This window comes from Protopterus annectens, chromosome 4.part0 (genome assembly GCF_019279795.1).
Source record: "Protopterus annectens isolate FY-2018-M chromosome 4.part0, PAN1.0, whole genome shotgun sequence".
In the NCBI taxonomy this organism is placed as follows: Eukaryota; Metazoa; Chordata; order Ceratodontiformes; family Protopteridae; genus Protopterus; species Protopterus annectens.
In genome coordinates this window covers 489,602,981-489,617,980 of record NC_056733.1, presented here as the reverse complement: position 1 = coordinate 489,617,980, position 15,000 = coordinate 489,602,981, and positions in this window count along the sequence as shown.

Below are 15,000 nucleotides of genomic sequence, written 5' to 3'. Positions count from 1 at the left end.
GTGAAATGCAAGTCAACCTTAAATTTTAAATTTTAGAAGTAAAACAACTCGACTACCAAAGCAGAGATCATCTGACCTGTAACTGTGCCCTGTAATAATCACACCTTCCTTATGGTGACAAACAACTTGCTCTCAAACTCTTAGAGGTGTCATATAATGGTAAATCATGTGCACTGATCCATATTCATGTCACAACATTTGGAATACTAGTGCACAGCCCTCACCAGACAGTGCAGTCTAACCATTATTGAGTGTTTTTCCCTTCTCCTCTGGTCACACACTTGTGAATTATTCTTCCTAAATCAACTCCACCCTCTCATTTACATTATGTCTACCAGGTAATGCCCTTCTGTCCTTCCAGCCTTCTAGCTATCTATCATTTTATCCAAACATACACACAAACACATATGCTCACATCAATGGCACAGAAGTGTTTTCAGTAATTGGCCCCATATATGCAAATTAATGCTACAGTCAAAGAATCTGTTAAATGCATTTTAGCCTGCCTTTCACAAATAGACAATTTTTGTGGCTCCTGATATGCTTTTTTTTATGCAACCCATTCCAAAATTATAACCTACATATTGCTCACCGGTTCTTTGCAGCATAAGCCAAAACCAAAATCAGTATCCAGGTAAAGGTCAAGCCAAAACATATGAAATCATTTCTTCCTGTTGTATTTGATTGGATGCTAGAGCTTAGATTTGTATTTTGACTTGTGTTCATAGAGAGTTATTTGATTGGCTAACTTACTATGAATGAAAGCATTTCCTGTTTTAGGTTGATTGGCTGTTATGGCTCAGTTTGAACTGTGATTTGTGCACATAGTTAATGATTTTGATTGGATATGTGCTAATGATCTGTAGTTTGTTTGTGCACTTTTTGACTGTTTTGATTGGATGATAACAATTTTCCTCATTTGATTACTTGGAGCTGATTGGTTGTTTCTGATTTTAAAAGTGCGTGTGTTACATTTTTGTATTTTTACTGGCCTGAAGAAGTGGGTTTCCAGTGTACAAGAGGCAATTGTTACAATGCCTCAGAATACCTTCTGCAAGCAGTGTGGCCAAAGAGAGAGTCAGGAAGTTCATATCCATGGTTACCGATCTACTATGGAGGAGTGAGGAAAACTTAAATATTGCAGAAGTCATTAAGACAGGAACCTGATGAGCAAAACTCAGCTGTGAGCAAACTAGATGTTCTAGTCATTTAAAAAAACCTGTCTAGACAGTAATGCCACAAGAGTGTAGAGCAAAACCCTTCCTAATGTAAAATAACTGGTTTGGAGCCCAAGTGCTTAAACCGGAGCTTAGAGAATTTTAGAACAGACATAATAAGCCTTCAACCAGTAATTCCCAACTGAAAAGGGCATAGGCTATCCTTTGCTGACACAAGAGTGTAGACCACAAACCTTTCTATTGTAAAATAACTGGTTTGGAGCCAAAGTGTCTAAATCAGAACAAACACACTTAGAATAACAGGCACAATAAGCCTTCACCAGCAGTTCCCATCTTAGAAGGGCAGAGGCTACCCTCTCCATCCACAAGAGTGCAGACCACAAACCTTCTTAATGTAAAATAACTGGTTTGGAGCCCAAGTGCTTAAACCAAAATGAAGACACTTTTAGAATAACAGACATGACAAGCCTTCAACCAGCAATACCCATCTCAGAATCGTGTAGGCTACATCTCCTGAAACGAAAGTGTAGACCATAAACCTTCCTTATGTGAAGTACCAGTTTGAATTCCAAATCCTTAAATCAAAGCTAAGGCTCAGAATAACAGTTACAATTTGAACAGACTACTAACTAGCAGTAATAAGAGCAGCAGATTACATGCAACTGAGCACTTTAAAATATGCAGCAAATGAGGTTGAGGAACAAACCAATTTGTCCAAGAACATCTTTGGTAAGGGCAAGACAGAGTTAAATGGTGGGGTGAGGGAGATTGTTGAGGAAGAGGGTTAAGATTAAGGAACAGAGATAGGTTTTATTAGATTTTTGGAATGGGAGCATTAATTTGTTAAGGGAATATAGGTGTTTTATATGAGTGTAACTGGGAAGAGGAATCATATTTTGGCATGATCTTGCTATCCGACTTCACTCCTTTTATTTTTTTATTTTGTCTGGTATGGTTATGGAGGTGGGTATTGGACAGCAAAGAGGGGAAGCCTTGTCCCTCTTCTGTTCCCCCTCTAGGTGGTGAGTACTGATGCAAAGAGTATGGAGGTTAAAGTGAGTGGTAGGACACTATTTGTTTAATAAGAATAGTGAGCAGAAGTATGGACTCTGCTTATTCGGGCAGAGTGAGCAGGGTACACTGCATTGACATATGTTAGAAGGACTTTACATGTTGTGGTTACAAGGTTATTTGTGTTACAATTAACATTTGGAATGATGTAATAAAGTTATGTTGTTAATTAATAAAGGTCGTCAAATGTAATTTGATGTCACATGTATTACTGAAAGGGACCGGGACAAAAAGCTAAATAAAGCAATAAATTAGAAAGAAGCACAGATGCAGTAAAAGCTGTTGAACACGTACATTTTTCTAGGGTTTACCTTTATAACCGCGATTTGCAGACGGGCGAGTGCTCATATGAGTGACTCTAATTCACGAAACTAACAATTTCGACACACCTAGATGTTCGAAAAACAGCAAATCGAACAGCAAATTCACTGTTTTTCGAACATGAAAGTCGAATAAAAAAAACAAAGTGTAAAGCAGGGGGGCAAGCCCCCCTGCACCCTCCGTATGGGGGGGCTGTACCCCCCATATCCCCCTACTTTATTATTCTAACTCCAAGTTCACACTACAGTGGGGAAAGGAATCATTTCCCAATCACCACTATATGTCAATCCGCCACTGAATGTCGAATGTGCAATGAGCGAATCTCACTGTGCATTCGCTCATTGCACATTCGCACCTTTTTACGTTCGACGTTTGCATATCTTGCACACTGCCTTTTGGGTATGTGCAGCTCGCCCTTCTGCAAATCACATTTATAAAGGTAAACCTTTTTTTAGTAAGTGAGAAGGGAGGAAATAGAAGATTATTTAAGTTTAAGAGACTAAGGGAGGGATGGCATTCCCAGCTGATCTCTCAGTGCTCAGTAGAATGAGCTGATGAGATTAGACTAAAGAGGATTGTCTAACATCAGATTTATAGTATGGTATCAGCTCACCGATCCAATAATAAAATACAAATATTTTAATTTTATATAATATATTATAACCACACATGGTCCATTTAATTTCCCTAGACATATGGGATTAATAACACTGACTTATTGCATCTGTTGATTTCTGTCTAAATTTCAAGAATGCAAAATTGCTTCACGTATAGTGGCTTAAATGATAGCTAAAGATAGAAGACAATATGAAATGAATTTTTATGGTAAAGCACATCCCCAGTAAACAATCTGTAAGATCTCCATGTTTATGTTTATATTATATGATTCTGAAAATAAAAAGAAGTGTTAATTCATAAGTCTTAAACATCTTCAGACTCTTGATATAATTATATCTTAATGAACTGTCAAAGTTCCCATAGCTACTGCAAAAAAAAATATATATATATATATATATATATATATATATATATATATGTGTATAACACATTTCCTAGGACAAAATCAGTGTCAATGTTCCACTCATTACTATAGATATACAATAATTCTGATGGATTCTGATCAAAAGGATTAACGGGAGCGTGACCATTCTGAAAAATTAAGTATTACTTTAAAGGAACTAATGAAAATGCCAAAAGATATTTAACAACATTAAACTATTTTTGTGGGTGTTGTGTTCCATTTTCTGTTACTTAAACATGAACTCTGGGATCACTCAATTCTAAAGAGGGTGAATGGTCCAAAGTGCCACAATCTTTAACTTAATATGCATTCCTCATATTCACAACTACATCTTGTTGTTCTAAGAACAGTTATCGTTCTTAGAATATCAACATGCACCCATTTTCTTGGATTTGAAACTATTCTTTTCCAGCAATCGAGACTGAACTTTTGGACCAAGTGATAAGTTTAGGTTTTGATCCTAGCATGGTCAGGTGGCTTGACAATTATCTTTCTACCTGTCACAGTGGATAAATCAAGTACAACTTTTTTCGCTTTCTGTTTAGAAATATTTTTGTACATCAAATGCTGATATAAGAACCAATCTAGTTTCCAATGTTTATAGATGTTTAAATGACTGATGACTGACCTTAAAAATAAATAACAACCACTGCATTAAAGACAATGTTGAAAAGGGTTGACCGATCTATGGAGTCATTGTATGTGGATCTACAGTCAGATGTCTTGTCAGTTTATAACCAGCTTGCAAGTAAGAATCTGCTAGAGAAGTATAGTAAGATCCGCATAGTTTGCATAATATCCAAGGAGAACATACTTTTCATCTAAGCTGCTGGGCAATAAGAGCCCATTTGGACCTTTCTAGCCTAGCTTTACATTACTTGTGCTTATGGATATAGCTTGATCCCTCAGTGACTTCCTCTGATGAAAAAAAGTATAAAAAAGAGCTACTCTGAGATCAGATATGATAGCCTATTAATATTTTTGCACTGTGAAAAGAGCATTCTGTCTGGAAACAAATGATAAATGTTATAAACCTAATCAAAAACAGGTGTCCTTTAATTGGTTCATAGGTATGTACTAGGCTAACAGCCCTGGAGCCTTTACAAGCCTAACCCATAGAAGTGCCCTGCCATCCTGCTACCCGAAGTTAGTTCCCAGTGCCTCTATCAAGTTGAGTCACTGCGGTGATCCCCAGGGAGAACTTTCTATTTCCCATCAAATCATCAAGATTTCTCTTGAAGAGGGCCAGTGAGGTACCCTGCTTGATATGTATGGGAAGTCTATTCCGGAGCATGGGCAGTCTCTGGGTTATGAACCTGTCCCTCCAGCATGTTCTGTTGATTGTGGTAATGAAGTTGAGGTCTCTGCAGTATGTGGTGTGGAGGGATTTGGATTTCTTTAGATGTAGCATTTCTAACAGAGCTGGGTCACACATGGCTTTGTAAATGAAACAGAGATCGCCTCTTAGTAAATGATATGAGACAAGAGAATAGCTGGAGTTTTTTGAGTCTGTCCATATAGGACATGTGTTTAAGGCCTAGGATCCTCTTCATGAGGTACTTTTGAGACCTTTCCAGCTGTTGCATGTATCTAGTGAGGTAGATGCCAAATGGGCCATTATACTCGATGAGTGTGCTAATGAGGAAGGAAATCACTTCCACAGCAGCACAAAGAAAAAAACAAAAATCCAAAAGAAGTTGTCAAGCTCCAGATGAACAACAGCAAATTTATTGTAGAACTGTAAAACAAACAGGTATTTCCAGTTAGTGCTTTTATCTCACTTCTATTAACTCTGAGACTTCTTCAGACTGACTATTTCCAGGCACACCCAACACTTTACATAATTAAAAATCACATGATCCAAACTGTCACATGACTATTATAAAAACATTTTTTTTAAAGTTTTTTTTTTTTTTTTTTGGTGGAAGTGATTTGTTCGTGTGTTCCAGCTGGCACCAGATGGATAACCATATGAATCTCAGCACAGGTTTTGCAACTTTATCAGCAGGGTGTGCTTTGAATGACACACCTTTGGGTTCCTTCATTACCAGCAATGAGGGTCCATCTAACTTGAATTTTAGTGACAGGAGAATCAGCCTGTCTTTGAGTGAAGAAGTGTTAAAAAACTGCCTAGCTGCACCAGCTAATCCATTTGGTGACAACGGTGAGCAAGAAACTACTACAGTAATGTTTTCTAATGAAAGATTTATTGGACTAGAAAAAGATTTAACCCATTTAAAACACTTGCAGTAGGATAACATCATCTTTGAAAATTGCCTGAAGGTCCAGAGAGTTCCTAAAGGACTGAGAGTGTTAAACTTATCAGCGGGTGAGAATTTCCCTAAAGACCTGGTTGACAAATGATTATAAATAAATCAAAAAGCAGGTATGCAATATATGGAAGTGCTGCATAGCTTTAATGTAGTTAAAATGACTGAACTGTCAGAACAAGTTTGTGTTAATTTTGCGAAATTAAAAGAGAGTATTTCATCAGTCAATTTTAATAGCAAAATGCTCACTGTTCGTGATAATTTAGTGAAGCGTAATACTTCCTTAAGCAAAAGGAAAGTAAAGAAATATGAAAGAGATCATATGGATTATGCTGGGGCGGGGCTTTAGCCTATGGTCTACAACTGCAGAGGGAAGTATGTCAAGACGCGATGACGCAAGACGTTAATGCCACACCCAAAAAAACAAGTGTGGTGAGGAGATTTGAGTTTACATACTAAAAAGCCAAACAAGGCAGTGGAAGGTGAGATAATTAACAACACTAATGAAATAAGCTTGAATGAGCCTAGTAGAAGCCACCATGGGGTGAACGCGATGTCCAGCAGTGAACTGCATATAGGTGAGAAAGCCACAGCAGTTCCAGCTATGCAACAACAAGTGAATACAAAAATGGTCAGCAAGGAGTGGAAGTTTATCAAAGAACCAACGGCAGTGGAAGGTCATGGGCTGAAGTAACAGCAAGTGGTAGTAATGCAAATGGGAACAACTATAGGAAGCCTTCAAAAAACAATTTTGCCAAGACAGGGCCAAAATGGAAAGATTGGAATCAGAATAAACAGTACTGAGCATAATAGGTACTGACAATTTTAAAGTAGTAAATTGTATCCAGTTATGTTTTATCCAAACAAGAATGTTTTGTGCTGAACAAGGGTTGGAATTTTGCCCCAGCTCAGAGAGCAGATAAACTACAAACTATTAATGACTTGAGACACTATGTAAGACTGTTAAACTTTGATGTTTTATTTAAAAAGAAAGAACCTTTAGCTGCTATAATCCTCCTTTACATAAGGATTTGGAAACATTTTTAAACATATGTGAAACACAAATTATAGAAGTATTAGATAATAATAGTGAATTTAAATATTATAATTTATCGAAAAGTGAAAAGGAAGTGTTTGATAAGTTAATAAAGAATGATGATATTTTGTTTTTCAGAGCAGACAAAGGGTGAGCACTTCTAGCACTTCTAGCACTGGACAGAATTGACTATGAAACCAAAATGAAAGTTATGTTATCTGATGAAAAATATTATAGAAAAATCACTATGAGTCAGGTGAAAAAAGGGTACAATCTGATAGATTCCTATTTGGAAGGATGGTTGGTTACAGGAAGAATAGATGAAAGAACTAGAAATAATCTTGCTAATGTGAATCCTAGGATTAGTAAAGTATTCGGAATACCCAAGATCCATAAGGACTTGGATGAACAACCACTAAGGCCGATTGTGTCCAGTGCTAATAGTAAAACTGATGGTATGTCTGTTTTTGTGGATAAACATCTACAAAAAGTTATTCCATGCAACTCAACTTGTATGAAAGATAGTTTTGACTTCCTTAAAAAGATAGAAGGACTAGTTGTAAATGAAGAGGACTTGCTTGTGACACTTGATATTAAGTCCTTGTACACGATGATTCCTAATGAGGAAGGAATGGACATAGAATGGAATTATTATGTAATTAAATGTATTCTACCGATACAGTAGGATTATTGATGGAAATGATTGACATTGTGCTGAATTATAATTATATAGCATTTTATGATGAAATTTATGTTCAAGGCAATGGAATTGCGATGGGGGCAGCATTAGCCCCAGGCTATCCCGATGTCTTTATGCATGGATGGAAAGTGATGCATAGATTAGAAAGCAAATATAAAAAAAAACATTTTAATAATGTTGAGATTTATTGATGATGTTTTTATTGTGTGGAGAGGGAAGAATGGAATATTTGAAGAGTTTCTCACTTACATAAATAATATTTGCACATATTTGAAATTTACCCACCATGTTAATAAAAAGGAGAGCAGTTTTTTAGATTTAACCGTGTACAAAGAAAATAACAAGTTAGCAACTAGAACTATAAAAAGGAAGTACAAAACAATATGTAATTTTTCTAGTATGCACCTCAAAAAGACAAAAATGAATACAGTCAAAGGACAGTTGTCTAGAATAAGTAGGTTTATGAAAAAAGAAGCATAATTTGTGGAAGAAGCAAATTTGTTCTGTGATAAAATAGTAAAAAGGGGGTACCCAGAAATAAAGGTGAATAAAATATTAAAAGAAGAAATTGAAGGAAGAACCAAAGGACCTATTTTAGATGAGAGATGTCTGTTTATATATGTAACATCTATGGCTCTACAAAATAGTGTAGATGCTCAAGGTATAAAAAAAATAATAAATAGGAATTGGGATATATTTAGAACTAATAGTGAATTGCTTCAGAAGCTAGGAGACCAACCAAAGTTCACCCAGAAAAGAGCTAAAAATTACAAAAATTATTTTCAAAGGCAAATTGAATAAACCAAAAGACAAGAAACAAAAATGTGGTATGTATAAGTGTCTGAATTGTAATATGTATAAATATATTTATACAGACACTGATGAAGTAGAGATAGGAGGAAAGATAATTAAGATTCCAGGGTTATTCAGTTGTAAGTCTAAAAATATAGTGTACTTGAGTTTTTGTGTAGAATGTAAATCCTTTTATGTGGGAAGAATTACTCCTGAGTTATATAGAAGGATATATGAGCGTAAGTATCCTTTTCAAACTGAGAATGAAAAGAGTGCATAGAGCAAACACTATAAGATGAATAACATGTAAGGTTGCGTTTAAATTTATAGTTTTGGAAGCACTTTCTAACAGTCTCAATATAGTAAATATTGCAGAAGAGCTAGGCTGGCTAGAATATTGTTGGCAAGTCAGGCTTAATGCCTGCTTTCCACCAGGCCTCAATAACAGAGAAGAATTTGTAATGTATTTTAAAAGGAAGAGGCTTAAACACTAATTTATTGATACAAATGTTTATGTATGAAAAGTGTATATGTTTTTATAAAAAAAATCATTTAAAAAAAAGTTTCTATAATAGTCATGTGACATTTTGGATCATGTGTTTTTTTTAGGTCTATATTAGAAGACCAAATGTTTAGGTGATTGAACACCTAAACATCAATCTTCTAATATCGAAAGCAAAAAATGGCGAACGGCCGATTTAACGCAGGGAAAGATTTCAATTTCCATTGGCCGTTCGCAGGAGTTTGCTATTTCCCTACTGTTGAGCGATCTTGGAGTTGGTATATTTAGTTAGGGGGGTGTGGGGGCACAGCCCCCCTCATCGGGAGGTGAGGGGGTGAAATCCCCCACTTAATTTAGATGTAAAGTAATGTTTTTTGTGTTGTGGCCAAGGGACCTGCTTCCCTGGGACATTCGACATTGTGCGATTCAATATTAGAAGATCAATGTTTAGGTGTTCGATCACCTGAACAGTCAGTCTTCTAATATACACCCTGATTTTTTAGTATGTAAAGTGTTGGGTGTGCCAAGAAATAATCAGCCTAAATAAGCCTCAGAGTTAATAGAAGTGAGACAAAAGTGCTAACTGGGAATATCTGTCTGTTTTACTGTTCTACAATAAATTTGCTGTTGTTCATCTGGAGCTTGACAACTTCTTTTGGACTAATGAGGGAAGAGTAGAGAGATCATGACCTCTTTCTTCCTGGATGCAAAACACTTGGTAATGAGATGTGTTACATAGAAGGACTTTCTGACAACAGTGGCAATTTGGTGGTCAAAGGAGAGGTTGCTGTCAACCTGTGTGCCCAGATCTCTTATAATGCCTTCAGTGTTCAGTGGGCTCCCATCGATGTGGTAATTAGTGGGAACTGAGTTTTTTCCAAAGGGGATGATGATACATTTTTTGGCATTAAGCTTAAGGCCATTGTTTCAACATCAGTCATTGGTCTCAATGAGGCCTTTATGTAGGATGTCACATCATTTGGGGAGTTAATAATGGCTCCCAGCTTGCAGTCATCTGTAAACTTGGTCTCTCAGAGTCCCTCCATGTTGGCCTGGACTTCTGAGAAGTAGATGCCAAACAGGAGAGGACCCAGGACCAAATTCTGTGGGACCCCACTGGTGACTGATTGGCAGTCTGACTTGGAGTGCTTTACTTTCAGACTGTGGGTCTATCTGTTAGCCAGTTTGCAACCCACCTAGTGATATAGGGGTTGATGCCTAGTTTGGTGAGTTTATCAATAATTCCTGACTGGGGAATGGTGTCAAAGGCCTTGGCTAGATTGAGGCAGGCTGTATGAACTGCCTTTCCCTCGTCCACAACTCTGGTGACTGACTCAAAGAAGTCAACCAGGTTGAGCAGGCATGCTCTACCTTTCACAAAACCAAATTGCCTGTGATCTAGAGTTTGGAGATTCCTTATATCCTTGTTAAATAGGTCCATGATGATGTTATCCATAGCCTTACATATTAGACTCGTCAGGCTAATGGAGCGATAATTCTTAGGGTCTGTCATCATTCCCCCTTTATGGAGAGGGATGACTGCAGCAGTGTACCATTCAGTAGGGACAAAGCCTGAGGTGAGGCTGTGATTGAACAGGAAACCCAGATGTGGTTCCAGTTCATTTTGTAGTTCATGTAGAATACATTCACAGATATTGTCGGGTCCCATGGAGGCTGTATTCTTGGCCTTGGACAATGCAGCTTTAACCTGTGCTGCAGTAATGCTGGGTGCCTGGCATTCTTCTGGTATTGTGATTGGTTATTTGGGGGAGGGGGATACAGTTGGCATTGAATCTGTCAGCCAGTATGTTGACAATATCTGTTGGCTCAGTATAGGAAGTACCATTGTGTAGTAACTCAGAGCAAACCTGAGTATTGCCATGGAGATTCTTGATATAACTATAGAAGGCTTTGTGGTTGTTTTTAGTGTCTGCCACAATTCTGCCTTCATAGCTGGCTTTCGATGTTTTGATGAGGGATCTCAACTTTTTGTTGAGGCTAATAAGGGAGTTTTTTCCAGTCTTGGGACTTCACCTTTTTCTGCAACAGTTCCTTCCTTCTGTTGTAGTGTTTGTTAATGGCAGGGAATGGCCAGATTGGCTTCCTTTCTTTGGAGGAGAGCATCTTGGTTCTGGTGGGTATGGCTAGTGCCATGCATTTATGTATGTGTTTGTACAGTGCATTGGTGTATGATTCGGCAGTCATGCATCTATTTTCCATTGACATGGTTGCCATGAAGTTAGCCACCTCTTTTTTTGGGAGTCCAAAGTCAGCATTGGAGAAGGTTTTTATGGTGGTTACCTTTGTTTGGGGTGTGGGTGAGATGTGGATTTCCATGGTGATTAGTTTGTGGTTGGATCTAACCAGGGAGGAATTGACTATTGGTGTAGGGCAATGGTTCTCCATGTTAGTAATAACCAGGTCAAGGATGTTGCGTCCTCTAGTGTGGGTAAGAATGACCTGGCTCAGAGCATTGGAATTGATGAATTCCAGAAAGTGTTGGGCCAGTGTATTGCTGCATGAGTAGGTTTCCCAGCTGATGGAGGTGTCGTTGAATTCAGCTACTGTAAAAGTGTTGGGTTGGACCCTCATAGTTTCCAGGGTGTCTAGGTATGTGGAGTGAGAGTCTTGGGCCATGGTTGGGGACCTATAGCAGGCTATTACCTGAATCACTGTCTTACCCAATGTTAGTTGTACCTGAAGTATCTCAAATGTGTTATGCTGGGCTACTAGTCTGGAGGTGTGCATATCCTTTAATGAGACACCACCACCTTTGGAGCTTTGGTTCATGTTCTGTGGCTGAAAGGTGTGGAATGAGTTATAGCCTGGTAGCACAGGAGTGCTTTCTGCTACTTTAAATCAGTTCTCTGTTACAGCACACATGTCAATGTTCTCCATTTTGAGGAGTGCTTCAAGCAAGTGCATCTTGAGATTTAGACTTCTAACATTGAGCAGCATGACCCACAGATTGCATTTATTTATAGCTGTTACGGTGGTAATTTCATCTTTGACCTAAGTCTCATCTTTTTATTCTGTGGGTGTGTCAAAGTGACAAAATGGCAATATTTTTAGTTGTAAAGACTACTTTATTACTTGAGGTCCTTTGGGATTTTTATTGTCTGTTTTAGGTAATTGTTAATACATATTCGTATAATATTTTGTTAAAAATCCATTACCCTGATCTGGTATAAGTGATAACCCACTTGTTCACCTAATGCATCTTTACCTAATTCAGGCATTTATATTATCCCATTGTTGCTTAAAGTATCTGTTAGCTGATTCTGTTGGATCTGTATTGCAAACTCGAAAAGTCAGTTCAGCGAATGGCATTTTACATCAAAAATGCCATTTAACGAGCTGCTATAGTGCGATGGTGGTACAGTGAAGATCGGAAAATGTGCCTTTCCTCTCTGTACTGTGATCTCAGAGTTGGTATATATAATTAGTGGAGGGTGTGGGGGGTGCAGCCCCCCACAAGAGTGAGTTTGACCAACGGCATTGTTGATGTAAAAGCTGTTTGCTGAACTAACTTTTTGTGGTTGTAATATAGACCCAATTCTGTTATATACTACTAATCCTAATTATTACTTCATTCAAGGTTTTATGATAGTCACTTGATCTTAAGCTGTATGTTATCAGTTATAATTTATGTCCGATTTTACCCCTGTCATAAATCATAGCTGAAATGGATTGTTAAGTCAATGTACTTTCTCTATTATCTGTATCAGTACAAGTACATAAGTACTTACTCACACAAAAATATCATAAACTGAATGCCTAGATGTTTAGAATTATACAAAGGCAGGTCTTTGGTATTCAACAGCATGAACACTGATTACCAGACCAACCAGTATGCCCATTGTAAATCAAGCATGAGCAAATAGAAAAAGTCAGGCCATTAAAGTACCATTGAGCAGCCAGACTTTTCTATCTGAATATGCAATGGAGGGCAGTACAAAATAGAAGAAAAATCAGGTATATTCTAAAAAAGTAAATAAACAGAAATTTACCAGATTTTCCTAGCATTTCTTTGCTGTCCCTCCTTAAATCTTAGCCAACTCTCCTACCTCTCAACTGCCTTGAACTTTCCAGAATGTCCAGATTTTTGCCTCATAGTACTGGTCTTTTCCACATTAAAAAAATAGTTTTCTAGAAGGACAGTAGGGCTGAAGTTATTAAATAATGGCAGGCATTTAAGATTTAGCATTCAAGTCCTTCAAAAAATGCATACTAAAAAAAACAGTCATGTAGATTTTCTTTTCTACATTGCTTTTTCAACAGCAGTATGTACTCTGCAAGCATGGGAATGTCACTCTCATACACCTGTGCAGCACATCAGAAAACATGGAAGAACAGGAAAAAATGTGGAGTAACACCATGGCACAGTTATACAAAGACATTCCTCAGGATCCATGAAGCTCGGCACAAGGACGGTGTTAGCCTTGCGCCAAGCGTGCAGCGTAGAGATGGCACAGCAGCACCATATGCATATTAATCAAGGTGCGCTGCCACACTGTCCATGTGCACAGGAAACATGCGCGAGTGCAGGGGGCATGTTTAAGCACTGCACGGAGGCATGAATATATCCTCAAAAGTCGCGCAACCTAAAATGCTGACTAGTACAGCCTGCCTCTAATAGTAATCAATCCTGTCAGTGTCTGTGGAAACTGAAATGTATGCAAAGCATACAAGAGAGTTCCGTGAACACCAAAATAAAGTCACAGGAGTAAACACACAAACATGTAGCTGAATGTTGAGCCCCTGACCCTAGAACTATCACATTTAAAACCCTGTGTCCGTATTTCATTGTTGTGTTGATTTTTATAAAAAGTGGAAGTGAAACGCAGCGTGTTTGGGCACCACTGCCCTTTGCTAAGCCTAGCCCAATGGTAAGAGCATTCGCTTAATATCTGCCCATCTGCGGTCCGAGTCGTCCTTGTCTGGACGGCCCAAAAATTAATGGGTATAACCTGGGTCAAGCTACCATGTCATGAAAGATAAGTATTTGTGTGTACCTATAAGCATGAAGTACAGCATGTGGAAGACCAAATATGCTAGGGTTAGCCTCACAACCACAATGGTATCAGAGATATGTAGAGCAGGCAATGTGTACTGCTGTCTGTGCCATGGGCCAACAACCAGAGAAGGGATGGATGGTGTGTATGTGGATTTTAGGGAGGGGGTGATGGGTAATGCAATAATCCAGCAAGGGAAGACTGGGTCGGATGTACAATAGATGAACTGGAGGTGTACGAGGGAGCAGTGGGAGAATCCATAAGGAAACTTAAGAACATACATTCACATCCCCAATACACCCTGTCAGGTCATATTGCAGAACACAATCCCACAAACATATGCACATTAAAATGTACAATACACATGTACAGAAATGGCACCAGCTCACACCACATAATGGTTTGGCCTGAACTGACCCATCCAACCCCCACACACCTGGATACATAATTGAATACCCATCGTCCCCTCCACAGCACACCACCCCATGCCCTTGCTGAACATCCACCAAAACCACCCATACTCAAGCTGGTAGCTTGGGCCAGCAATATCTGTACATAGTGCCCCCCTACCCACATCTAGTATGCAGTCTCACTCTAAGCAGTCTCAGGCCTGCAAACTAGGTATCTCATGCATGTATAACCCTCCCTCATTTTCATATAACCAAAAGAATGGGGGTCATTGGCGTCCACAATTTTTGGACATCCCTCATGGGATAAGTGTCTGTTCTCAGGATTAGACTTGGTGGCACAACACGATTTCCACCCCTGTTGACATCCGGACACAAGTCAGATTAGCAGTACTTGTCCACAACCCTGCTCAGCCTTCACCCAGTCCTGAAGAACCTACGACCCAGGATTAAACACCTGACCATGATGCACATCTCCCCATTTGCATTATCAAGAATATATACCTTTCACATGTTCCCAAGAAGCTTCCCCATAGCCATCTTCCAAATAGTACACATCCACAAATTGTATTCCCTGTCAAGGTTCCACATCATAATGATGCACACAACCCCTGTATACAAATGGTACAGGTACCTCCCATTGTTCATATACATGGCCATGTATGACCCCATATATGTAGTCATATA